Source organism: Catharus ustulatus, chromosome 1 (assembly GCF_009819885.2).
Source record: "Catharus ustulatus isolate bCatUst1 chromosome 1, bCatUst1.pri.v2, whole genome shotgun sequence".
NCBI classification, from domain to species: domain Eukaryota; kingdom Metazoa; phylum Chordata; class Aves; order Passeriformes; family Turdidae; genus Catharus; species Catharus ustulatus.
Window position 1 is genome coordinate 93,821,815 of NC_046221.1, and position 25,995 is coordinate 93,847,809.

Sequence of the window (25,995 nt, forward strand, 5' to 3'; positions counted from 1 at the left end):
AAGTGGCAACGCATAGCTCAAGAATGATCAGAAAGGACTTCAAGGCCTTGGGACTGTTGCTAAGGGAAGCTGGGACATATTTTCTCTTCTATACTTCCAGTTGAAGGCAGTGACATTGAAAGCAACAGATGGACTGAGTCTATTAACACATGGCTCCACAGCTGCTGCCACCACCAAAATAATGTGGGTTTTGACGATGGAATGGCCTACTCAGCACTGGGCAGGCTGGAATCAGAACTCACCTTTCTCAGTGAGGGAGCAGAGTCTTTGCTCCACAACTAGTGGGGCTGCTTGGCAGAGCTTTAAACTAGATGTGATGGGAGAGGGGAACTGTACCAGGCTTGTCCTTGGCAAGCTCTGGGATGGCACTCAAATGTTAGAAGGACAGGGTGCTATCAAGGCCAAGTTGGATGGAGCTCTGAGCTACCTGGTCCAGTGAAAGTTGTCCCTGCCCATGGCAGGAGGGTTGGAACTGGATGAACTTTAAGGTCCCTCCCAAACCAAGGCATTCCTGATTCTATTACTACCTTTCTAAAATGCAATAGTAATTTCAGAAATCATTGAAATGGAATGTAATTTTGAGAACTTGTCAGTTGTATTCTGGAAGAGGTATGTTTGGTGGTGGCAGACAAATCCCTTTGCATCGCTTCTGGTGAGTTTGTGACATACCTGTGGAAACATTAAAAGTGAATGGGAGTAATATAACTTTCACCAAGTCCAATAGTCCTGGTCTGTGTGACATCCTTGGAAGGGAGCAAGAAATAGACTGTTACTCAATAACAAAAGCAATTAACTGAGGGGAGTATAGGGGGCTGGAAGTGCTCATCACCATCATCTAGAGACACATATTTACCAATTTGTCCTAGAAAGGGCTGGCAGGACAGCAGTACAAGTTAATATTTAAAGTTTAGGTATGACAACCCTCCACAAAACCTCGTACAAGCCAAAGTACCAGAAGTAATCCTTAACAGTTTAAGCAGTTTTGACAGGAAGCAGCAAAATACAGCTGTGACTCCGGACTAGTGATGGAAATAGGCATTTTCTCTGATAGAGGGTAGAAGCTTTCATATTAACAGGGAACTTAAGATAACAGCCCCTCTTCTGCTGAAGGAGAAGAGATTTCCCTCCATAACCCCATCATTTGTCTGCTCGAGTTCCAGCTCAACTGCTCTGCCTCAGTCTGGAACAAAAGATTTGCTCACAAGTGCACATTATTAGCCTGGTTTATGTTAATTCAAATTATGTAAATTTTTATCCAGAACTATCACAACGCTAATAATTTTAGAGCAAAAATATGACAATGCATATCATATTTCTATTAATATGTAGTTAGATATTTAAAATTGCTGTCACTTCAATAAAACGGCAATCAAATAGCAAACAACTCAGTCAACATGACACAGTATTAGGAATGTTTATAATTTTAAAGACATGTAGGCTAGAATAATAGCATTTTAAAAGAAGTCTTTGATGATAATTAGCAAAGCGCATAAAAATTTTAACAAAACAATTGATAAGCTATAAAATTGTAAGACTATTCAGGTTGATGATCTAATCTGAAGACTAGACTTGACTAGTTTCATTCCAGACTAGACTAGACTAGACTAGTTTCATTTCAATGTTGTTCCGTATTTTTTTTTTCAATTCAAAAACCTGTTTTATCTTTTATTTCCTGGTCCTATTTTTAGAATTCTAACATTGCTTGCTTGTGAAATACCTTCTTTCAGAAATGCAGTAAATCTTATTATTAAAACCCAAGGAGCACATGTTTCTATCATGTTGTACAAGAGAAAATAAAGTCTCAAGGCTACAGCCCTTACACAATAATAGGTAACAGGGAGGTGATTTCTTAAAGGGTCTAGTCTGAAGTAATTGGCCTATCTATGATCTCTGGGTACTTCTCAATCATTTCAAGTACTACTGCTTGCACATCCACACTAAATTTGAGAGTGTACATTAAATGAAGGTTTTGACATGCTCTGTGAAAAGTTCCCAAGAACCACCATCCACATAATCTGTGAAGTGGTTATCACATCCAGGCAAGATTGACAGACCTTACCATCCTCAGGTGAAGCAGACAAAAGCCGAGACACCAGGGACAGTCAGAGAATCCCGAATCTACTGAAACAATAAATATGTATATATTAAAATTTACATGCAATAACATTATTTTAAAAGTCTATTTATTGGCCTGAAATTCACTTTCTAACTTACACTGGTAAAACAACCATCTGCACATACCAAGAGCAAGGACAGAAAGACTGGCATCATGCCTCTTTCAGACATATCACTAACATGCACGAGGAGAGGAGAGGAGAGGAGAGGAGAGGAGAGGAGAGGAGAGGAGAGGAGAGGAGAGGAGAGGAGAGGAGAGGAGAGGAGAGGAGAGGAGAGGAGAGGAGAGGAGAGGAGAGGAGAGGAGAGGAGAGGAGAGGAGAGGAGAGGAGAGGAGAGGAGAGGAGAGGAGAGGAGAGGAGAGAGATTTCATTTGGAAGGGACCTACAATGACCGTGTAGACCAACTGCCTGACCAGCTGAGGGATGGCCAAAAGTTAAAACACGTTATTAAGGGCATTGTCAATATACCTCTTGAACACCAACAGGCTTGAGGCATTTTCATCCCTACTGGGAAGCCTGTTCCAGTGTTTGACCACCCTCTCAGTAAAGAAATTATTCCTATTTTCCATTCTAAACTGTCTCCCTTGACACAGTTTTGAACTATCCCCATGTGTCCTATCACTGGATACCCAGGAGAAGAGCTGAACACCTCCCTGTGTCCCTTCCTGAGGAAGCTGTAGAGACCAATGTGGTTTCCCCTCAGCCTTCTTTTCTCCAAACTAAACAAACCTGAAATCCTCAGCTGCTCCTCACAGGACTTGTGTTCCAGCTCCTTCACCAGCTTTGTTGCCCTCCTCTGCATGCATTTCAGGATCTTCACACCCTTCTTAAAAGGTGGAGCCCAGAATCACAAAAAGTAGTCAAGGTGAGACTGCACCACCTCAGACTAGCTGGAACATGGCTTTGAGGGAACTACTAACAGCAGTGGAGATCTGCAGACATCTACAACAGGTTGAATGGAAGCAAGGTGCTTTGGGACTGGGTCTACCCTGCAAAAGATAAAATTTTGGCTGATGGGTACTACTGACTGACAAGGGGTTGTGGTGGCCTGGTTCATACCTCTGAGTAGTATAAGGACGTCACGTTTTTATCTCTCCACTTTGCTGCTCTGTCAGCATACAAGATTTGTGTGTTTCATAATGAACAAAACAGAAAGTCTGTCTTCCTCTGGACAGCATGCATGAAAACCAGAGGAAAGCTCCATGGCATTAACTGTTTGCAGCAATAGTGAAACCCTGAAGCAATACAATGACTTATGAGGAAGGATTTTGTTTGTGTCAGTTTAGATGTTCTGTCTTCTCTCAATAACCTGTCTGACTACCTTTGGCTTATTTGAGCAATTTAGACAATTATCTCTAATGCAGATATATTCTCTCCTGGAAAAAAGAACTTCTACAGGAGCTCTATAGATAATTAAAAAATCCCTGATTTTAACCCTTGTCATCATTTCCATCCACTTAAATGTATGTTTAAGCTGTAAAACTGTTTCTCAGCATGCAAAATACTTGAGTGCCAAGTTATGCTTGCAAATCAGACATTAAATATGCAGATCCTGTGACATGGAAACTGAAATGTACATTTCACAAAGATATGCTGGCATTTGAACATTTTGTATTTGGGTGTTCCTGAACACCACCAGTGTGTGTGCTTTTCATCATTCAACTATAAAGCCATTCATCAAAAGGGGTTTTTGGTTTTATGTTTTTGGTTTTGTTTTTAATTGGAATAAAAAAATAATAGCTCTGTGCAAATTCGGGAAAGTCAATAGGGACGCAGAGCTATAATTGACAGTAAGTACTGCCCTGATATTGCTGGGCACAGAGCAGCTAAGGGAACTGGTAATGGTCAGAGCCTCGCACTGCATACTGAATGGACCTGTGGTTTACAGTAAACTGATGCTTTTGTAACAGGGCAAGATGATTCATAAATATTAAAAACCAATGAGAGTTCATGCAAATACATGCTAACTGAGATGCAGTTTCTTGAAAATGAACTGAAATTAAAGAAAATATTTACTAGCATGATGTATAAAACATTCCCCTCATTTTAATGTATAAAAACTTTATCCAACTTAGTTTTTGCAGAAATCAAGGCCCAAAGTAGCACAAAGTTTATTTCCAATGTCTTTACTCCCCTTAGTGTGGATGTGAATAATTTTGTATATATTTGGTATTTTAAGAAAGGGAGACATGATCCAAACCCTGAAAACTCTTGGGATCATCCTTTGTACCACTAAACAATTTGGTTCAAAAAGAAACTGGAGAAGAAATGGGAAGAAATTGAGCCTGAAACAAGAAAGAAGAGGATCTTCTTCCTCTGATTCCTGCAAGAAGCTCACTTAAGGAACTACAAGCTCTTATTTTGTTTCTACCTCATGTGAGAGATTTGGAACGTCCATTATTCTTCCAGTTCCTCCTTTGTGTAAACCCAGAGCAAGCACCTTTTATCTGGAGGGGAAAAAAAGGAGATAAAATAAAGAATAATGAAATTTTTGTTTTGTTCTGAAGATGTATTTTTGTATATTTAATTTAGCAAGGATGTTCTGGTTCTAACCAAGACTTGGGTTCAAAGTATTTTACCTCCTCTATTTCAGCTGGTAGTGAATGGTAAGCCAGAGCATAGAGGTAACTAGTGTATCCCTGAGAGCCTCTGTGGGAGTGCTCCAGAGCCACACTGAACGGCGAACAAAACTGGGCACTCCACATCCCTTGCTCTGCTACACTGATGGTTTGGTACCTGACTATTTGGCCACCATGACCTGCTCGTCAAGGCTGCCTGCAAACCCCCCCTGGCAGCTGGTTCACATAACATCCTCTCTGTGGGTACCAAGGACAGTGCTTAGGAGCAACCATTTCATCACCGTGATACCTCCAAACACTCATTCCAGACACCTTTATTTACTGCCAGCTATCAACATCCGACACTAGTGTGAGTAAGAGTCTTTCTTAGAACCAGTTTACAACCGTAGAACATACCCTTTTACTATTTACTACATCTATTCACTATATGTAGTAATGGAGTGAGTATGTACACTTACAGAGTTTGCATACTGGAGCGTATCTTTCTAGTATTTACTATATATGCTTATCTCAGTGTAACAGTGGTGCTGAAGCACAGCTTGCATATCAGTTGCAGGTTGTGGATCCAACAGCTTGGTCTGCATTTGCTCTCATCATTTATGGGACAATGCCAATTCAAAATCGCAAGTCATAAACAGACATATTTACTTGCCGTTCCTAATACCGTTGTAAATGGAAATAAAGTACTTTTTCAAGCTCATTCATTTCTGAGCACTTAAATTCTCCATTTTTTTCTTTTTTTGTTCTTTTTTACTTCTTTCAGTCTACGCAATGAAAATGCAAAAAGGTGTCTAAAGTTTTTTATATTTATCTGCTTAAAAACAACTTTAACAGGATTTATTTTTAGTTGCAAAGTATTCCTGAGGGTGTCAAAAGCTTCCTTCAGTAACGTGCAAATGTTTGCTGGACTTTGTCAGCTGTTTGAGATAAATGTGACCCACCGATGGTCCTCATCAGCAAAATGCTGCGAGTGGTTTCCATTCGGACCAGGAAGGAACATCATCTGCTGGCGCCGCTCTCTGTGAGCCACGCTTCTGTGTTAAAGGCACGCCTGAAAGCTGTTTTGCTACTTTTGATACGAATAAATGCAGTTCTCAGCCTCCCGGCTTGTCACTGATGCTTTCCCCACCGATACCGAGCGACGCTGATGCGCGGCTGATAAGCAGCTGTCAAAACGCCTTTCAGCATGCCCAACTTTGGCTCCCCAGCCCCGCGCTCCCCTTCCCCGGCGGGTGCCGCGGGACGTGCAGGAGCGGGGCCCCGCAGCCCGGAGAGCGAGCCCGGTCCCGCACAGGCAGGCACCGCTTCCCCCGGTCCTGCACACGGCCGGGGAGAGAGAGCCCCCGCCCCGCCGCCGTCCCGGAGCGCGGAGCGCGGAGCCGGCGCGCCCCGGCCCGCAGCGCTGGCGGCGGGGGGCGCCCGCGGGCGGCGGGAGCGCGGGCGCGGGGGTGGCCGAGCAGCAGCGGCGGCGGCGGCGGCGGCGTGAACGCGGCTGCAGAGCCCCAGCGAGCCGCGGGAGCGGGAGCGCCGCGCCCGCCGCAGCCGCCGGAGCCGGGCGAGGAGCGAGCGCGGCCGCCGGAGCCGCCCGGAGCAGGCTCGGGCCGCGGCAGCCCCGCGGGGAGGCAGCGAGCGAGGGGCCCTCGCCGAAAGCGCGAACACCCCCCACACCCCCGCCCCGCCGCCTCCGCCCGCCCCCAGCGAAGAGAAACAAAACACAACCCCGGCACCGCCACGCTCTCCCTCCTTCTCCTCTCGGCGTTCGGTTTTGTTTTGTTTTTTTTTTTAATTTATTTTTTCTTTTAATTTTTTTTTTTCTTGGGGATTCTCCTCTCTCCTGCCAGGCTGACTTACACGTTCTTGATAATTTCTCTTCCCCTCATTTTTTATACTCTTCTCCCTGCTTCCAAACCCTGTGTCTGTGTGTTTCAATACTATCACAACCTCTGCTAAAAATAGATCTTTTTATACCCTTCCTCCTCTCTGACCCCATCCAACACCCCTTGTTAAGGTGAGTTGTGTCTTTTCATCACTTTTTTCCTTGTGTGTTGGTTTTTTTTTTGTTTGTTTGTTTTTGTTGTTTTTTTGGTATTTTGGTTTTGGTTTTGTTTTTTGTTTTTTTTTCCCCACCCTCATTTAGGGCAGATTTTAGGAAGGAGGGGATGTGGAGGAGCGAATTTCATGGGGAGTCAGGCAAAGCCTTATTTTGTCTTCTGCAGCCTCAGCATCATTCCGGACTGCTCCCTTTTATCCCAAGGATGTAGCTAGCTGATGAAAGTGGGGAACTACTCTTCCTTAGCGCTGCATGCTTGGGAGCCACAGCAACAGCAGGAAAAAAAAAAACAAGCTTCTCTTTTTTTCTTCGTCCTACCCCTCACTCCCTTCCTCATTCCCTCCTTTCTGTGTCGTTGTTTTTTGATTTTGTTGGTTTTTTGTTTGTTTGTTTGGGGTTTTTTTTAATATTTTGGTGGGATGTTTGGGTGGAATTTGGTGGTGGGTGGGTTTTTTGTGTTTTTTTGTTTTGATTTGGTTTTTTTGGTGTTTTTTTTTTTTTTTCCTATGTGTATGCTTGGTTTCTGTTTTTAAGCAATACTCAGGGGACTTGTAATGAATTGCATGTAGTGCCAGGGGAGCTCTGTGTGTGTGCACGTGTGTCTTAAGAGTGAGTGAGTGTGTGTGTGCTTATGTGCATGTGCAAAGTGCATTTGTATTTCGTGTTCCTGGGATGGTGAGTGTTAAAGCTTCCAAACAGTCCCTGTGCATAGAGCAAGGAGCACACAGCAGAGGCTGCTGAGGGAGAAACCGGTCAGGGATGCAGGAAAGCTACAGAGCTCTCCACAGAGTTCAGTCCCTTGTGCTCCAGAACATCTTTCCGTAGATCATTACCGGCACCTTCAAGGTGATGGCTCCCATTCCTCTCCTGGCTTCTCAGTAGAGGAGTGCAGAAAAGGAAAACTTTACAGTTAGTGTGAAGGGATAGCATTTCTGTTCCCCCAGCTGCCCAAGACAGTGTTATTCCAGGGATGAGTGGGGAAAATAGAGCTGTGATCCAGAGTAAATGGATCATTTGCTGTTACATATTAGTGTCCAGTGAGAAAAAGAAACATGAAACATTCTCAGTTTGGCCAGCCAGCAGAAACATTGGGGTCCGGCTTACTTCCCAATGCCAAAGTCGTTTTAGACGGTTTTTCGTTCTTCAAAAAACTGTGCCTATTGATGGCAGACATGTGTTTTTATGGTAAAACAGTCTATTATAAATCTGCTGGGGAAAGATTTATTATTCAGAGGCAATCAAGTAATTTATATGTCTCATGGATTTCCCCCAAGTGTTTTAGTGTGCCTTCAATTATGTATTTTACCTATGTGTGTGAAGCAGGGTAATATAGATTTTGGTTGCATTTTAACAAGGTGTTAAGGCATGACTTGCAGGGTGCCATTTGCAAAGTGTCACTTAATATGAAGCAAAATAACAGCCTCTAGCTCTTTTTTTTTCATGGAATTTTCACATCTCCCTTGTTTGTTTCAAAACGAGCAGTGATTTTGCTTAAGAACTTGTAGGAAAACTGGGTGCACAATGGTACACGGTTTCAGATGTTAGCTCCAAAGTATTACACTTGTCTGGCTGTAAGACTTGAATTTACTTATAAAATTTAGTTAATGCAAAGTACATGAAAGAGCACTTTGTATCCATGGTTTTCTAACAGGTTGAATCATTTTTGTATCTAAAAGTTTACAAATTAGTTAAAATGGTTGTTGTAATCTGTGTTTGGAGGCCTTCATGGATACAGGAACATTAATGTTTCCTGTCTAGTTAACGCAATTCCAAAATATCCTGTCTTTCCACATGCTGCATAGTTAACACTCAGCAAAAATGAGCAATCATGGAAGTAGTCTTGTGCTATCAAGGGTCATTTCATCATTTCTTATTAGCCTAAATTAAAATATTTTACACAAGTTTGCCTTGGAATTTTTTTTTTCTGCTGTGGCTGGCTGATTGTGAAAGTGGGAAGCATGCTTTGAGTGAGATGTGACATTCCTAATGCTTGATAGCTGTGAGGGGAGAGACACCTGATGTGCTGTGTACATCATCCTTGAAGGGATGCAGGGTAAGAAAAAGGGATGGAGAATGAGCACAGTACACTGGCAGTTTAGATAAATAAATATGGGTGATGCATGTTAGCTTGTCAGCTGCTGTTCTGCTGAACCCTGACTGCTGGCTAAACATATTTTCTTGGTAAGCACTGCGATGTGATACAATTTTTCTGATTTGATAGAGTTTGCTGTTAAAATCACATGTAGCACAGAACAGCTCTTGTTCTGTAGATAAAAATCATGCCGCCTCGTTTTAATCCACAGAAAGCTGAAATATCCACTACTACTCCTACGGAAGTCACCAGGAGTTACTTGTGATCATCACTCTTCATGATTTTTATCTCAACATGTCAGGATTAAGGATATTTCCAAAGGATGCTATTGACAGCAGATCTCGTTTTGTTTAGATTTCACTTTGGGTGCAAATTGTATGTTTACAGGTAGATATTGTCTTTTACCACAGCAACACTAAAATGTCAGGAAATGGAAAACTCTTAACATTGTTTTCCTCGTGAGCTTTTAAAGAGAATTCTCCCAGGTTCCTTTAACTGTTTCTGGAAAAGCAGTGCTCACTTCACAAATCTACACACTAAGAACCTTAAGTTGGTTGCTTAGCTGTTGGTGAAAAAAAAAAGATGGAATGTTTGTACACAAAAAGAGCAAGTTGTGTGTTTGGGGTTTTCTTAATGACAACTGAAAGACAGGAGTGCTTTCAGCTGGATATGAAAGTGTTGAAGTGAGGTTAATGTTGAGTTTGATCTGGGGGCTGTTCCCATTGCCATGAGTGACAGCACACCAACACTTAGCTTTCTCTGTAATGTGCTAACCTAGATTAAACATCTCTTTAATTTGTGTTTTGACACTTGGATGTGACATCAAACCTTGGATTTATTAACTTAAAGCCTTTTTAGTTTGTTTGCTTTGTTTTTGAAACAAGCCTTTTAAAGCTGTGGACTGCTATTAACAAAGTAATGGAGTGTTCAGAAGTCACTCCGACTTTATGGACCTTATTGCTATGAAAGTAAGGTGGGATTTCTCTCTACTGCTAACCAACTGAAATTATTTTCTTGTATTATTGCACCTTTTTATTCTGCAATGTCAGTCTAAAATGCTTAGTCAAAGGAAGTTTTATTCTGGTGGTGGTTCCACAAAAGAAGAACACATATATTTTGTCTTGTCCTAAATTACAGCTACCCATCAGGTTCAGTGACATTTTGTTGCAGGCCAAAGTTGCTTTTTCATTTGGATATACTTATCAAGGAAACTGTATTGTCCACGGATTTTCTAAGATTTTTTACAAAGTAAATGAAAACTATCGCGGGTCTGTCTGGTAATTTTGGGATGGCGTGCGGTTGTTTTATCTGTATGCATGCAGAATGCAATCACAATACACATTAAAAATCAGTAGCATCTGAAAACATTAATCCATTTTTTTCTTTAGATACCTCTTTCTTTACTAGTTTAAAATGGTACTCTATGTGTAAGTGCTTCCATCTGAGTGTATATTTGTAATTTTAAGATGTTTAGATGAATGGCATTACCTTATGCAAAAATGACTATTTATTTGCATTTTGTCTGCTGGAAATACAGTTTTTATAATAAAATAGGTATTTTTCTTCTGCTGCACTTGCTTACGCATAGAAGAAAATTAGTATTTTCCTCCTGGGAAATGTGTTACTCTGAAGAGCCAGATGCTGTACAGATCTACAAGCAGTTCCCTTCCCAGTCTTGGTGCATGTGGATGAGTGCCAGAGGTAACAAGTGCTCAGGCTTGACAGGGAAAGGAAGAGGGTGGCTCTCTGGAAAGCTGGGGCCCTAATGGTCTGGTGCTACAGTGGCTGAGTTGTTCAGGGCTTAGAGAGCAAAGTGCTCCCTCACCCTTAACAGTATTAAACTCCTCTGTTTTGTGGCTTGCATTCATCAGTCTGCTTGGTTTTCCTTTTATTAGATAGGGAAGGCTTAATTACAGTCTGGTAGTGCTAGCACAGCTCTCTGATGACAACTGTTTGTAGGAGGTCAAGTGGAAAGTAATTCTGGAGAGGGGTCTCCAGCTACAGCGTTTCTTCATTGCAATATGTTTTTATTTACTCCAGTTTAACCTGGGTTTGCATCCAGCTATTTTACACTACTTGCCAGTGAAGGCTGGAGGTTGTTTTGTGTGCAGAAAGTGTTTGTAGGTAAAGGAAAATAATTTTACTGTTAACTTGGACAGCACAGTGTAACCACTCCACCAATTCCAACCAAATGTAAGAAGAGCTAAAATGTTCAGAATTTGCTAGATATAGATATGAGAGTTCATGTCTTGTGAGAAGAGACTCGTTTTTAAACATAATTCAAAGGGAATGCGTTTTTCAGAATGAGTTTTACTGTAAGTCCCAGTGATCACTCATGTCCCAAAGAATCTGTTAGGAACAGCCCAAGTAATTACAGGCTGAAGTGGGGTGAGGCAGTTTTTCCTACTCAGTCCACTGCTGCATCTCCATGCTGGTAGATGGGTACCTGTTCCAGCACTGCCATTGTGTCAGTATCAAAATTTAAATTTTGTTTATAGGGCGATATACATAAGGTACTATTGATTTCTGCTTGTGGGCAAGGCTTTTAACAAGCAGTATGAATAAAATAATTTTGATTATGGATCTTGCAACATCTGACTTTGTCATCTGTGCTTTAGATGTATTTAGATGTTGTGGACACTTAATCCAAGGAAGCAAAATGCTTGTCTTCTATAAATGACAGATAAAATACTTAATTTGTTCATTCATTTGGTCTTTTGAGGTGTAGATAGCTCAGGACTATACCTTTCTTGATTACAATGTGGTTCTTGGTTTGCTTAAAAAATAGTTGCAGAAGGATTTGTTATTAATAATTTTTGACAGGCTCTTTTGTATGCATTTAAAAAAAATAGTTAGTTTTGTAGCAAGTTTTAGGGCCAACCCCAGAAGTCTGGTGAGAACTTAGTTCTCTTCATAACTAGCAGTTAACATGAAATTCCATTAAAATAGGAGACATGTTGTTGTGGTTTAACCCCAGCCGTCAACTAAGCCCTACACAGCGACTTGCTCACTGTTCCACTGCAGGATGGGGCAGAGAATCCAAAGAAAAAACTCATGGGTTGATACAAAGACAATTTAACAGGTAAAGCAAAAGCCACACACAAGAAAAGCAAAATGAGGAATTCTTTCATCATTTCCTGTGGGCAGGCAGGTGTTCTGTCATCCCGAGGAAAGCCTGGCCTTGTCTCCTCTGACAGTAACTTGGGAAGACAAACACCATCATTCTGAGTATTCCTCTCCTTCCTTCTTCCCCCAGCTCTATATGCTGCACGTGATGCCATATGCTAAGGAATATCTCTGGAATCAGCTGGGGTCGGCTGTTCCTGCTGTGTCCCCTCCCAGCTTCTTGTGAATCCCCAGCCTCCTCACTGGTGGGGTGGAGTGAGGAGCAGGAAAGGCCTGGACACTGCAAGCACTGATCAGCAGTAACAAAAATAGCCCTGTGTTTTCAACACTGCTTCCAGGAAAAATCCAAACCCCAGCCCCATAGTGGTTCCTGTGAAGAAAATTAGTTGTGTCCCAGTTAAAACCAGCACCTGTGTATAGCGGCATGATCTGTTTCAAACATACTGGCACTTTGCATAACAGTGTCTTTTGTAATGAGGCATCTGGAGCTCCCACAAAGATTTTTTAATCTGCAATCAAATTTTGGAAATTTTATGCAAATCCAAGTGGTAGAGTTCTTTGAGCTCTAGTAGAATAAAGCACCATGACTGTATGATTCTCTTCCACCTGGTGAATTTAGTATAAAACATCTACAAGCCAACATTAGAAGTTTCAGGCAATATCTTTAGATCACGATGGCTACCTCAGTAACCTTGAGTACACCAGTATTCAAAGACAGTGTGGTGAAAGACAGGGAACGTGAATTGGGAAGGAAATAGGGTCCTGAGGTGGGCTTAGAAAACCCCTCAGGATAAACAAAAAAGCCTGTGTTTCTGAAGGAGAAGACAAGTACCTGGCTATGATGTACTTGATGTACTTCCAAGCTTCTTTGGACTTCCTTTCCAGACAAAATCTGTTTATCAGCAGTGCAGAAACTTGATGAAATGTTGTAGAATCGTAGAACCATAGAATCACTTGGGATTGAAAAGGCTGTTAAAAATTATCTGGTTCCAAACCCTGTCATGGCCACCTTCAGGGACACCTCAGAGTAGATCAGGTTTCAAATTTGTATAACCCCGCTGAGGCTGTAACACTAACAGAAAGGTAGAACTTAGCAAATGCAAATACTTCTGTTTAAATAAGAATATGAATGGTTTCTTCTCCTGTTGTGATATCAATGGAGAAGTGTGTTCTGTTTCATTTATGTGCCTTTTGAAGAGCTTTATACATTTTGTCTTATAGTATTGAATTGGGAACAACTTAGGCCATGAAGTGTGGAAATTTAAAGTTAAGTCTTAGCTTTCACTTAACCATTACAGAGCATGGTCCATGTCTCAGTAGTTCTCATTGCAGGTCTTAGAAACATCTCCTAAAGTGGCACTGAATGTGGGGTTTGTGCGATGCTGCTCCCACCTGTAAAATGGGATAGCAGTGCTGTGGCTAAATTCAGCAATTCCTATTTGTGTTAAATAATTTCTTGACTTCAGTAGGATTTCTTGCCTAAGTGAGAGACTCCAAACAGGCTTGTAGAACACTGACTACAGGGAAGGTGTGAAGTATCTATTATTATTACTTCAGAGAATCTTATCTTGTATGAGATGGCTCGTGTTTCAGGCAGTCTGCATAACTAAACCAAAATTCCTTGGCACTTCCATTTGATTTCTGCAACACGACACTGCTTGATTCCATCACAGGATAAAATAAATTGAGAGTTCTTTCTAAAATCTGAGGTCTAAATAAAGCATATGTTAACTATAGGAATATTTTAAATGTATTAATTCCATATGATACAAAAATATATTTTATCTGTATGTTTCTGGTTGTCCATCTTCATGCAAGAAATTATTTTGTCTGTATTTGGATTTTTTAATATAAAAATATTTTATGAATTCTAGAAGCAGGTGGATACTTTATTGGTTACTCTTTAATGTCAGAGATGAGACACTGGTGAGGCACTGGAACGGGTTATGCGTAGAAGTTGTGGGTGCTCCATCCTTGGAAATGTTTGAAGCCAGGTTGGATGGGCCATTGAGCAACCTGATCTGCTAAAAGGCATCCCTGCCCATGTCAGGGGGATTAGAACTAGATGATCTTAAAGGTCCCTCGTAACCCAAACCACTGTGTTTCTGTGTCACAGACATCAACTAATTAGTCATTTCAGAAACCCCCAACCTTGGGTTCTGTAGTGCAAAGACAAAATTTTAAGCAGCAGTAATAGTAAAGTAAAAGACCAGGAGAAGGTCTGTTTTTATAGTTAGCTTTCAGTGGTAATGTGGGGTAGAGACTAGAAAAGAATTGTAAATGCGGCTGTCACCAGCTTCGTTTTAAAACTGCATTTTGAGTAGGGATAGGTACCTTGTTAACATTTGGGATTGGCAGAATTCTCCTGCCTGGCAATACGGAAGAATCTGGGAAGAGGAGGATTTTGATTCTTTCAAGTCTGAAGGTGAAATCTGCAGTGCCATATGGATGATATCAGATCCTTCACTCCTGTGAGATCTTTCCAGTATGTATTGCAGAGGCAAACTCATGCTTGATCTTCAAGTCTGAAATCTTAAAAGCAACTTCTAAATTTGCACTTTCACGCAGATTTTGCTTATGTGTGACACCTACAAGTGCAGCCTAGAGGTGTAAGCAATGTGAGGCAGTATCAGGGATAGTGGAATATAGGGAATCAAAGAAACAAACAAAAGGGTAACAAAGTACTTGCTTTTTGAAAAAGTAAGTGTGAGCAGTCCTTAAATCCTTAAGAGGATGGAAGAGGGAAAAGCATTGCTCTGGGATGGGATTAATAAGATTTAACAGAATGTGAGATAAAAGGCACATAACAAATATCAGAGATTGGAGGCTGGATTGGAAGAAAGCACAGCTAATGCTAGAAGGAAAAATGGCAGGCTGAAAGAGAGCTGTACACTGTCAGTTTAAAGTATAGTTTCAATATCAGCTTAAGTTGGTCTAAATTCCAGCTGCTTTTGCAGAGGGAGTCCTGCACAATCCTCCTTCTTTCCTCTGAATAGTGTGCTGCCACTGGTAATATAAAAAAGTAAAAATTTATCCCAATCAGATCCTTGATCCATCTGACTAACTGCTCATATTAACACTACAGCTGCCTCAAGGCAAAGCAGATACGGGGTGTAGGAAAAGGCAGCAAACAATTGACTTAGGCTGACGATGGATCTGTGCTTTTGGTCTGAAAGTCCTGGTGAGATTCTGAGTTATAAATTATTTAGAAGAAAGACTAGGCTAGGAAGACATGGAGTGGGAACACAATGGAAGGATGAAGCCACCTGGGACAGTACTTAGAGTGAGCAGTTAAAATGGCTGCATGCAAAGGAAGAAAGATGGTAAAATCATCTAAGAGGCAAAATCAAGCATTTAAAAGTCACAAAAATAATGTATTTATGTTGTCTTTGTATTCAATTCAGTATCCACGGACACACCTGCTGCTACAGTCTTTAATTACATGATCAAGTAGGGCATTTTTCCTACTCCTCACAAGTGGCTACCCTGTATGACCCTGGTTGAGCAGAGCAGTGCCTGTGACCTGGGGCTTACTTCACCTGATGTCATGAATGGCATGGTGCTCAGCAGTCCTGCTGGAAGCTTCAGCCTTCCATCTCACATCCTTCATGAGCATCTCGGTAATGGGCCCCCAGCATATTCCATACCGACTTTTTATTAGCCCAGTGTTACACCCACTGTTTTATTAACCCAGTGTTTGTGGCTCCCAAACAAAACATTTTTCTGCCCCTTTTGTCTCAGGGCTGCACCTGCAGTGTGCCATACATGTGCAGAATGTGTTAAGCTTTTAAATTATTACACACGATTCAAGTTTCTCTTGGAATAAGGAGAAACTTTATGGAAGGATGAAAGTAATTTCAGAATAAAATGCCTTCAGAGAAAAGGGGACAAAGAATATAATATGTTTTATAATGAATGAAAAAAAAAGCTCCCAGATCTTACTGGTTATCTTTTTAATGATTTGTTTTAAAATATTAAAAGGGGAAATTAGATTATGCAGAAATACACAGATATATTATGGATTCCATTATTTAAAAGAGGGGGTTGAAATAAAGCAGCTTGCCCAGCCCTGTGAGAAATAAGATGCAGGCAGTTGATGTCATGCTGTCTAGACTGGAATAAAGGATGTGTTTTAAAAAATCTTAGCTAACTTATTTAAATAATATATTTTGAAAGTCTAAGAAATCATAAGTGCTAGCTGATGATCTTAGATTTTGCTTTGATCACGTTCTATGGGTTCTGGTGTCTTTTCATAATATTTTTTAAGAAATTTATTTTCTCCCTTTAAACATACCTATAGAGAATTGCATACTCATAAGAAGATATGACTGATTCTTCTGGGTTATCCAGTTCAGTCCCTTGCTTTTGCAGCCAAGATGTCATACAATTCCTTTCATGTACTGATCAAACTCCTTCTTACAACTATTTAGGGATTTTTTTTTTTTACTTCCCATACCCCATTTGGTGGCTGTTCCAGTTTTCTGGTTTCTTTTTCCCTTAAATATGTTCATGGCCTGCTTTATTACTTTGTTTTTAGACTACTTGAGCTTCAGTGTAAGATGTTTACTGACTCAGAGTGTGGAGCAGTCCTGCTCACTGCTAGACTTAAAAAGCAAAGTTCTTGCTGGACAGAGGCCAGCTCCAGCAATGACTCCTAAGTTCTTGTGGAGGGTAGATGATGGTGTACAGTTAGGCACAATAGGTTGCTGGTGATTCTCCCCATTCATAGATGACTAACCTTAAACCAGACTTCACTACTGACCTTCAGAGTGTAAATGATATGTCAAGAGCCTTACCCACATTTCTCTTTTAGGAGGTTTGATCTTCCAGGGCACAGTGCTCCACAGGGTTTTTGCAGACTCATTTCCATTTGGCTTAGTTCTGATTTCTCACTATAAATAGTTCAAGCAAGACAGAAAGAATCTTTGTTTATTGTTCAGCACAGAGTCCTGTTTCCCCTTTGGATTACATTTCAGTTGGTGAGAGTTGAGTTCTTAACATTTACACAGATGCAACTTTCCAAGCATTAGTCTTTCAAATGGGAGGTAGCCATTATGCTCTAAGCAAAGTTATTTTCATATCCGACTATCTAGTACTTTTAATCAAAAATGCATTGGCTTTCATGTAGCTTTGGCACTCTGTTACCCATAAATACTTCATTTGGGAAGCTAGAAATTACTAACTTTTGATTCTGAGCACATTTTGTGGTTTTGAAATTACTGGTAAAGATGTATGTTTTTTATTTGTGATCCTTGAAGTATCATATAAATAGAGGACAGGAAATTCAAGTGGCTGGCATTTTTATGTTTAAAGAATTTATTTCAAATAGCTTTCAAAAAGCTACGGGTACCAATATTGGCATACCCTCACCCTGAGTACCATGTGGAGTTCTGGGCCCTGCAATTTAAGGAAAGTGTGAAGGTTCTTGAATGTGTCCAGAGGAGGGCAACAAAGCCTGAACATGTCCTGTGGGGAGCAGCTGAAGACTTTGGGCTTGTCTAGTTTGGAGAAGAGGAGGATGAAGGGTGACATTTTTACAACTTCCTAAGGAGAGAACACAAGGAGGGAGATGCTCAGCTCTTGTTCTGGGTACTCAGTGACAGAACACATGGGAATGGTTTATGGTTTCAAACTGGATGAGCAAAGGTTCAGACTAGATACGAAGAAACATTTTTTTTACTGAGATTATGGTCAAACATTGGAACAGGCTTTCTGCAGAGGTGATGGATGCCCCAAGCCTTTCAGTGCTTAAGAGGTATTATTTGACAATAATGTGCTTGAGCTTTTGGTCAGCCCTGAATTGGTCAGGCATTTGTACTAGATGATCATTTTAGCTTCCTTCCAAGTGAAATATTCTATCCATTTTAAATATTTTCCGTCTTCTATTTCTGTTCTTTTTCAAAAACCAAGGAGTAAAGTCATAACATCAAAGCTTTACATCATTTGCAACTTTAAAGTCATAGCCTATTTTCTCACATAGCCATATGTGAAATATTTTCAGCAATTTTACACATTACTATGTTGTACAGGTAATTAGTGTTTACTTAAATGGTAATGTATGGTAAAATGGGTGACTAAGATACAGTTCTATTTAACAGATATTTTTAAAATACCCCAATAAGTAGTATCTACTATGATAATGCTATGATGTTGCAGCAGACCTCTCATTAGAGGTAGAAAAGAGCCAAGACACAGACCCCATTCAGCAACAAGGGGCCCAGTTTATTCTTCTTCAGCTCTGCAGCAAGCTTCTGCTGTAGGTAGGGTCCAACTGCAGACTGCTGGCTATTTCCTGCAGGACTGTGACTGCAAGGATTGGTTTGCAGACTCTGAGCAGAGCTTTCACCTGACTCAAGTAGGACTGCGGGCTCCAACAGCAGCTCTGACTCCATCAGAGCGAGACTGACCTCACATCAGATCTTTTACAGCAGCAACTCTCTTCTTTATGTCTCTCTGAATCCTTCCATCTTGCTCAGGGCTCCTCAAGGTCCCCCTCCTGCAGACCCCCCCCCCCCCCCCCCCACTTTCAGGAGTCTCCCTAACCAGCCAAGCCACCCCTTTTATCACGCTTACCTTTATTAGTCACAACTGTGAACCATTAAGGGCAAGGCTATTCCTCTTCTTTGGTAATAAATACAACTGTGACTTACCATGAGTGAGGTTACCTGTGATTTCTTCTACACCTACTATAATATTACTACTAGAAGCAGTATCTGAAACAGTAAAATTCCACAGTGAATGAAGCAGCTGGAACTGTAACTCATATCAGCTGCCCAACACCAAACACTCCTTTCAGCTTTCTCCTGGGGCCCTTGACATTTGCCTTGCCTGCAGAATGACTATGCATGCTATCTGCAAGGCATTAATCCATTAGTAATGAGCCACCTTTAATCCTGGTGTAGATGTCCTTTTCCTGAAAAAGGGTGTGTGTCACAGCATTAAGATTTCTGTATACCTATGTGGGCAAATAACTTCCCTCCTTGGATTTGTCCCATTTAACCTAGCAGGACTGCAGTTTCGCATTTGAGTGTTTGTAGGAGTCAGCTCTGAGTCATATTTGTCCTGCAGACCTGGGCATGGAAGGGATTCAAAAATCCATGTAGGGGAATAGATTTGCCAGTGTGTACGTGCACAAAGGTTGGGGCTGGGAAGGAGCCTAGAGTCCTTAGCACTAACTGTGTTCATCAATCCAAAATGTTTATGCTGGCTTGAAAGAATGCAGCAATGCACACAGAAGTGTTGTTTACGTTGCTGTTATTAAAGAAAAAAAAAACCACCAGATTTTTTTTTTTTTTAAAAATTAATTATAGATTTGGAAAAAATATAATAATTATATGTCATGGCAGTGTCTGATCTGTTTTCCTGGGATGCTTCGGATGCTTTTTGATTTCAAATTTCTTTTTTCACATGCTGTTGCTATGGTAAGAATCAGTACATCAGGGAGAGGTATCATAGCAAATAATGTTATAAAAACAACCTATAAGAACTTTGTATTTCATGGGGCAGCATAGGGCCCATAGTTTGGAGTTATTATTGAAGCCCTATCAAGAGTTTGAAAACTGTAGGTGGCATCTCATGATTCAGGGATTGTTTTTTACTTGACCTAAGTAAATCAAGAAAGTCAACCTTTTTATCAATGAGGTTATAACTACAAATTAATTCTTACCGCCTTTAGAAAATATTAGGTCTTCCATAAATCAAGAGGGGAAAATAAAAAAAGTCAAAAGGCAGTATGATAGGGCAATAGAGATGAAGCTAAGAAAAGCAGAATCAGAGATTTTCAGCTTTTTGGGGGAGTATGGAGGGGAGGAAGAGCAGAGAGGGATGATGTAAACCAAGGTTTTCTCAACTTGACTTTTAATATACAAGTCATGATAAAATTGGATGAGCACAAGAACTTGGAAATAGCAGCTGTGGCCTGTAATGGTATGCCAAGCTCCTACATAGTAAAGGTTGATCAGAGGAGCTGAGTACTGAAAAACTGGTGGCATCTTCAGATGGTTCCAGACCTAATTGCTGCCAACTCCATTACCAAGAGTACTTGTGTACTACAGCCTGCTAAACAGAGAGCCTGTTGAAGAGAATTTTGAATTTACTGAACAGAAGTTACCTATGTTTCAAAATGTGATGAAATAAGCTTATCATGAGATGAGGCTGTACCATTGAAATAGCAACTGTAGTTACAGATTAATTATATGCATGAGGAGAAGTGGAGAGGGGGTTAGAGACTCAAGTTCTCTGAGTAGCTGAAGACACGGGGTGACAGGCAGTGGCTCTATTGGAAGGTCAGGAGATCAAAGAAAGTCCTTGTATTCAGTGTTAGAAGACAGTGGGTTTGCCACACAAGTCTAACTTCAATTCCTGCAACAAGACACTGGAGAAAAACCTATGAGGGGGCTTCTGGTTCCCTCCAGAGTTATGGCCTTTGGATACAGGAGACCACAACCTAACCTGCCCATTTGATAGCCAGAAACAGGGAGACTGACCAAGAGAGTTTAATCCAGATTTAATATTTGTCGCCACAAAACTGAGGGGATTTTTTTATATAAATGGTTCAACCAATGCAGATGTTGCTCTAAACTGCCACCTAAATGCTACATAGAGGTGTAGCTCTGTAATATTAAACTATTTGAAACAGAAAGTATAAAAATATATTTAGTTAGAGGTTTAGTTAATTCTTCAGACTACAATGGCTTCAGTTATTTTTTAAGACGACACCCCCTCAATTGCATCAGTGGCCTCATGCCAAGCCCAACATTCATTCAGAATCATGCAGAGTTTGCACTTCAGTGGTGTTTTAGCAATGAGACAGGTTTGCCTTCAAATGTCCTGGCTGCAGTTTGTAACAGTAACCTCATCCAGACCCACCCATGTGTTTCAAGGGTTAGCTTTCTGCTGGTTAGCTGATGTTTTGATCCAGCACACCAAATCTCACTTGAAGGATGGTTTGCAAACTCGCAGAGCAGCAAAGTTGTGGTGAAGGTGCCTCCTTGGCAGCAGAGGAACTGTCTTTCTCCCAAGGAATGCTACTGCTTGTTTTATCCTCCCACCTGTAAGTTCTTTCATGTAGTGTGATGACAGTGGAGTTCAGTAATAACTGGAGTTGAGGAAGCAGGAGGATAAACTGTTCAAAACTCAGACTTCTTTGAAAGTCCCACTCTAGCATCACTCACTAACTTCCATCAATATTAAACACGATTTTACACCAAAGACCTCTCTGAAAATCCTGCCAAGCTTCTCTTTGTCAGACTTAGATATGGGTATCTCAAATCAGAGAGCAGAATTACTATTATTTTTAGATAGTTTTTCTGAAACACTGTTGGCAATGTGCTTCTTGCCTTCCTCCACTCACCTCCTGTAACTCTTGTGTTCATTCACTGATAGCAGCCACATCTGCCAGGAAATGTGAAGCTCAAAATGCAATCCAGTCCCTAGAAATTCTTTCAGATGTGTGCCTGTACAGATGAGAACTGCAGACTGACTGTGACGGACTCCAAGCCTTGACAGCTGTTGACCTTCGGCAGACTCCAGCTAGAGGAGTCAGACAATGGCTGGACCTTCTTAGACAGCTGAGAGACTTGCAATCAACACAAATTTGTAGACCCTCTCTGTAATGCTTTTCTTCATAACCCTGACATGATAACCACCCACATCTTTCATGGCTAACCTTGGCATTCAGGGATGCTTGGCACCGTGCAGACCTTTGTTTTCTGCTGCAACTTTTGTTAGAATTGTGCTAATTTGCATTGTTATTACAGCTTCTGGTGAGTTTTGAATAGTCATCTATTTCACTAAATAGTTTATTTAAAATGCGTCTTTGAGAAGGGTATTTTGAGGTTTAAAATGTGGACAGTCTGAATAAAAAAGAATGTTCTTTCTAGTCCTGTTTTGAGGATGTCTTCTGACACATGAAACTTTCATTATCCTTTAATTATTGATAGGAAGCATTTTCTTACCAGCATAGCACTTACACACAGTGAAATCACTTTTCAGGAGAAATTACTGCAAGCAGTTTTTGGATGAGTTTCAGTTTTGCAAATTGCTTAGGTTTTTTCCCTTTGTTTTTTCATAGTATCCCATAAATTAAGGCACAAATTATAAGCAAGATCGTTATGCTGTCATGAATCACTCAAGTACTAATGGCCTAATGCACTAAGCCTTAATTAGTAATATTGTATTTTTAAAAAGACAATATTGTGAATGAAACCTGAACATGCACTGTTTTATAACTGGGCTTCCCAGAAGATTTTAAATGGATTCCTCTTCTTAGTATGTCTTTAAATAATTGATACAGCCACTTCAAGCCCTTACTAGACAAACGAATTATTGGCTGCTGGTGACAAAATTTGGTTTGGGCATAATAACTTCACAGAGACATGGCACTGCATACATCTGCTGCTCTAATTAGAAAGTTTGCCTAGGGTGCTTGTATCAGAAAGAGTGGGAAAAAATAGTGCTCCACAATCTGTTGTAACAGAGTGATTCCTGCAAAATGTGATTTATACAAGATTTCTGTTTAACTCTTTCACTTCTGCTGGAACACTCTGATACCATTTTAGCAAATTTTATACAGGCAGGACAGCACTGGTTACCTGAAAGGGCTGCCTGCTTGGAAATGCCAATTTTGTGGGCCAGATTTAGGGCCTGCAAGTACATTATTCCATGGTGCAAAAGATCATTTTGTTGTCTTCTATAGAACAGACCATTGCTGGTCTGTCCTGCAGAAGTCTGCTAAGAGGTCTCGAGCTACTCCAACCACAGGGAATAGCCAGCAACCCTAGTGCTAAGTCCCTTTATTCCAGGTAGGCTCTCAATTTATGAGTTTTTACACAGACAATGAAAATCAGGACTAACAGCTTAAAATGAGTTTTGGCAGCCCAGTGACAGCCATATATTTTTGGGGGGAACTTGTTAAACTGGGACTTAAAGCAACTGTGAGACAATGATCAAGTGCATCTTGCTTAACTGGGGAACATAAAACACTGGAAACCAAGTCCCTTCTTACTGGAGTGGTTGGAATTCATCCAGTTAAAGAGCATTCTGCTCAAAAGAAATATCTGTTGTTATGGGAAGAATTAATTTGAAGTGTACAAGTAAGATTGGCATTTCTTGTTCCTGACTTTATCTATTCACTGAATATTTCCTGGAAAATGATAAGTTTCAACAAATATCATGTGTGTTCTACAACAACGCATGGCAGGAGTTTGGTGCTATGAAACTATAATTTATTGCAGCTTTCTGAAGAAAGTTGGAGACTGTAGAGAGCTAGATCTTGTTCTCCTTAGACCTCATTTAAGTTAATAAATAATTCCAGAACAAGGAACTTCAGGGGCACTGATGGAAAAGCAAAGTGGAATTTAATTTATAGGAAAGGGAAGAAATAATGCCAAAAATGTTTATGTTTTGGAGGAAGTGAAATGTGGTCAGGCACATGAAATTCCTTGTTATCAACCAACACAAATGTTTCAGAGAATAGATAAGTGTCTTAAAGGCAGATAAAAGTGTGTGAAATTCTATTTTACATGTCATATTATCTGCTCATACTATGTTATTGTTGAACAGCAAAGAGGCAGAGCAGCTCTTCAGATATGCTAATGAAATGTTTACGAAAGCAAAATCCAATATCAGAAATCAGAGAAATGTAGCAACAGAGGTAGAGGTGAAGGTGTACTTTGAATATCTGTTGTTATTTTGACTTTTTCTTATCCAAATTTTTACAAAGAAATTATGAAGCAATATGATGCTGACATACATTTCTAAATACACAGTCTGACATACAGCTGGATTTGAATTTATTTATTTTGCAGTTTTATGCTCTACCTAATCCAAGTATTTAAGTAGGTTGTTAACTCAATGGCCAGTGTTCTCTTGTTTCCAAAACCACAAATGATGATGGAAGTATGCTATACAGAATATTTATACATATCCACAAGCCTTTATATTATTTCCAAGAAATATAAGAAATTTTCTGAATAATTAAAAGATAGTGATTTTGTTCCAGGATGTAGGGAGGAATTAGAAAGGAAAGAAGGAGAGGAAGCTACAAGTTGTTGTAATTTATTTGTTCCCCCAGCAGCAAACACCTAAAAATCAAAGAAATCTGATTGGAATGATGAGAGACTTTAGATCACCTGGAGCTGAAGTTAAGTTTATTTTCCCTGTCACGTATGCTTATAGTGTTCTATTTATGGGTGTTTGAGGGGTTTTTAAAGTTTAATTTCCGCTGAGCTGAAGTATATGGTTCTAGGGAGGATGTCATATGGGTGAACTATATAAAATTCCTTTCTTATCCTTCTAGGTGATTCTGCTTTTTCAATGGGTTGTTGGCTTTTATGCAGTGTGCCGTGTTCATTTGTGGGCTAACTTTTGACATATGTATTATTCATGTTGGGACTGGTAAAAGTTTTATCAAGGATTTCAGTGACCAAGAGACTATTAGGAAAAATTAGGACTATCCCAAGACTTTTGCATATCCTTTGCAAATCACCCTTAATATGCAAGCAAAATTGAATTAAGTACAGAATGGTATTTCAACAGCAAATATACAGTCCATTCTCATTTGTCCTGCTTGCCTCATCAGCACAAAAGACCATATATGCAGGCAATTAATTTCTGCCCTTCTCAAGTCCCCAGGCCATGGTACAAGACCAAAAGCATATCAAGAGGCAGTTTTTATGCTCAAATCACTTCCTTGTTTCAGAAATAATCACTCTTCAAAAATAAAATCTGAAAAAAAAAAAAGAGAAAAAACAAAAAAATCAGAATCTGAAGCTGATGGTCAAAAAGTGCAAAGGTGGCTAAAACCTAAAATGGGGCAGAGATATTTCCATGGCATCTCGTTTCCATGGATAGAAGTTCAGAGGGTTTATATCTTCCTCTGAACTTGACTTCCTAGCCAACCAGTCCTGACCAGCCTGGTATAAGGAGAGGCCTTTTTCCTTATCTAAGGGATCGTAGGAATTGGATGGAAAACATCATCATGGAAGTTCTAGTCAAATGAATAGGAGTAAATACATTTATGGGAAAAACTGTTACTTCCAAGTGCAAGTTTGTGAGTTTTGACTCACGCTGGAAAAGCTTTTTGGTCAGACTTTTTTATGGGAAGCAAGTTTTTATGCCAGCAGGTGGAGGTGGGCATGGAGTGTTGATCTCCGAGGTATTTTTTCTGTTGAAATGAGTTTCTGAAAGAAAGTATTCAATCTTGTGCCACAGCACCGCATGAGCAGGATGTGGCAGAATGTTGTCATAGCACCGCATGATCAGTACAAGAAGGATGAGCAGCCAAAACCCCAGCTAAACATATTTTTGGGCACCTGTTAGTAGACACCAAAAGTTCCTTGGATCTTATCTGTAACTGTAAAAGAGAGCTGAATGAAACACAAGACTTGAAAACAATAAGGAAAAAAAAAACCCGCTAAATATTTTGAGTGTAATAGAGCTGTATGCCAGCAGGGCAGCAGGAACTCACAGAATGAGAGTCTCATTAAGATGTTATATATGTATACACACAGAGAGATATATGGAAAAAATGCAAGAACTTAGATTTTATGTGATGTTCTAAGCAGAAAACGGTGCTTGTTAAAAAATCAAGGTAATTATTTTTTATGTCAGATGACCTAAAGGTTGCATGAAGAAAACTAAAAAGTGCTGTCAGATGACTCTGAAGGGATCTTACAGTACTTATTTTTAGGTGCACTCTCTTAACCAGTATCAATTTTGAAGTAACTGATTTTTAAAAATCCTTTGAAAGTGCCAAGTGAACAGTCCTCTGTTAAAGCTCTGTCACTTTTTTGCAGTGCAATTTATTGCAGGCCACAGAGCTGGACTGCAGATTAGAATAATCTCTAAGAAAAAGGAAAATATCTCAATAAAGTAACTCCAAACAGAAATAGTAGAAGGACATGCAGAGGGATCACTCAGAAAACCTAGTTGCCTCTTTCTAGTTCATTATTATTGTTATTTACACATGCTGCTCCAAATTATACCTAGACTGAGTCAGAATAATTTGAGACCTGTCCTGGTCTCAACTAT

The 25,995-nt window shown here is 40.3% G+C and overlaps 1 protein-coding gene across 1 annotated transcript in view; it reads left to right on the forward strand.

Annotated features, from left to right (window-relative positions):
• The first annotated feature begins 6,464 nt into the window (after positions 1–6,464).
• LOC117004646 (poly(rC)-binding protein 3-like) overlaps positions 6,465–25,995 on the forward strand; it is a 498,514-nt gene continuing 478,983 nt past the window's right edge. Inside the window, 1 exon segment of the mRNA XM_033075599.2 lies at positions 6,465–6,704. The gene's annotated coding sequence lies outside the window, so the exon portion shown is untranslated.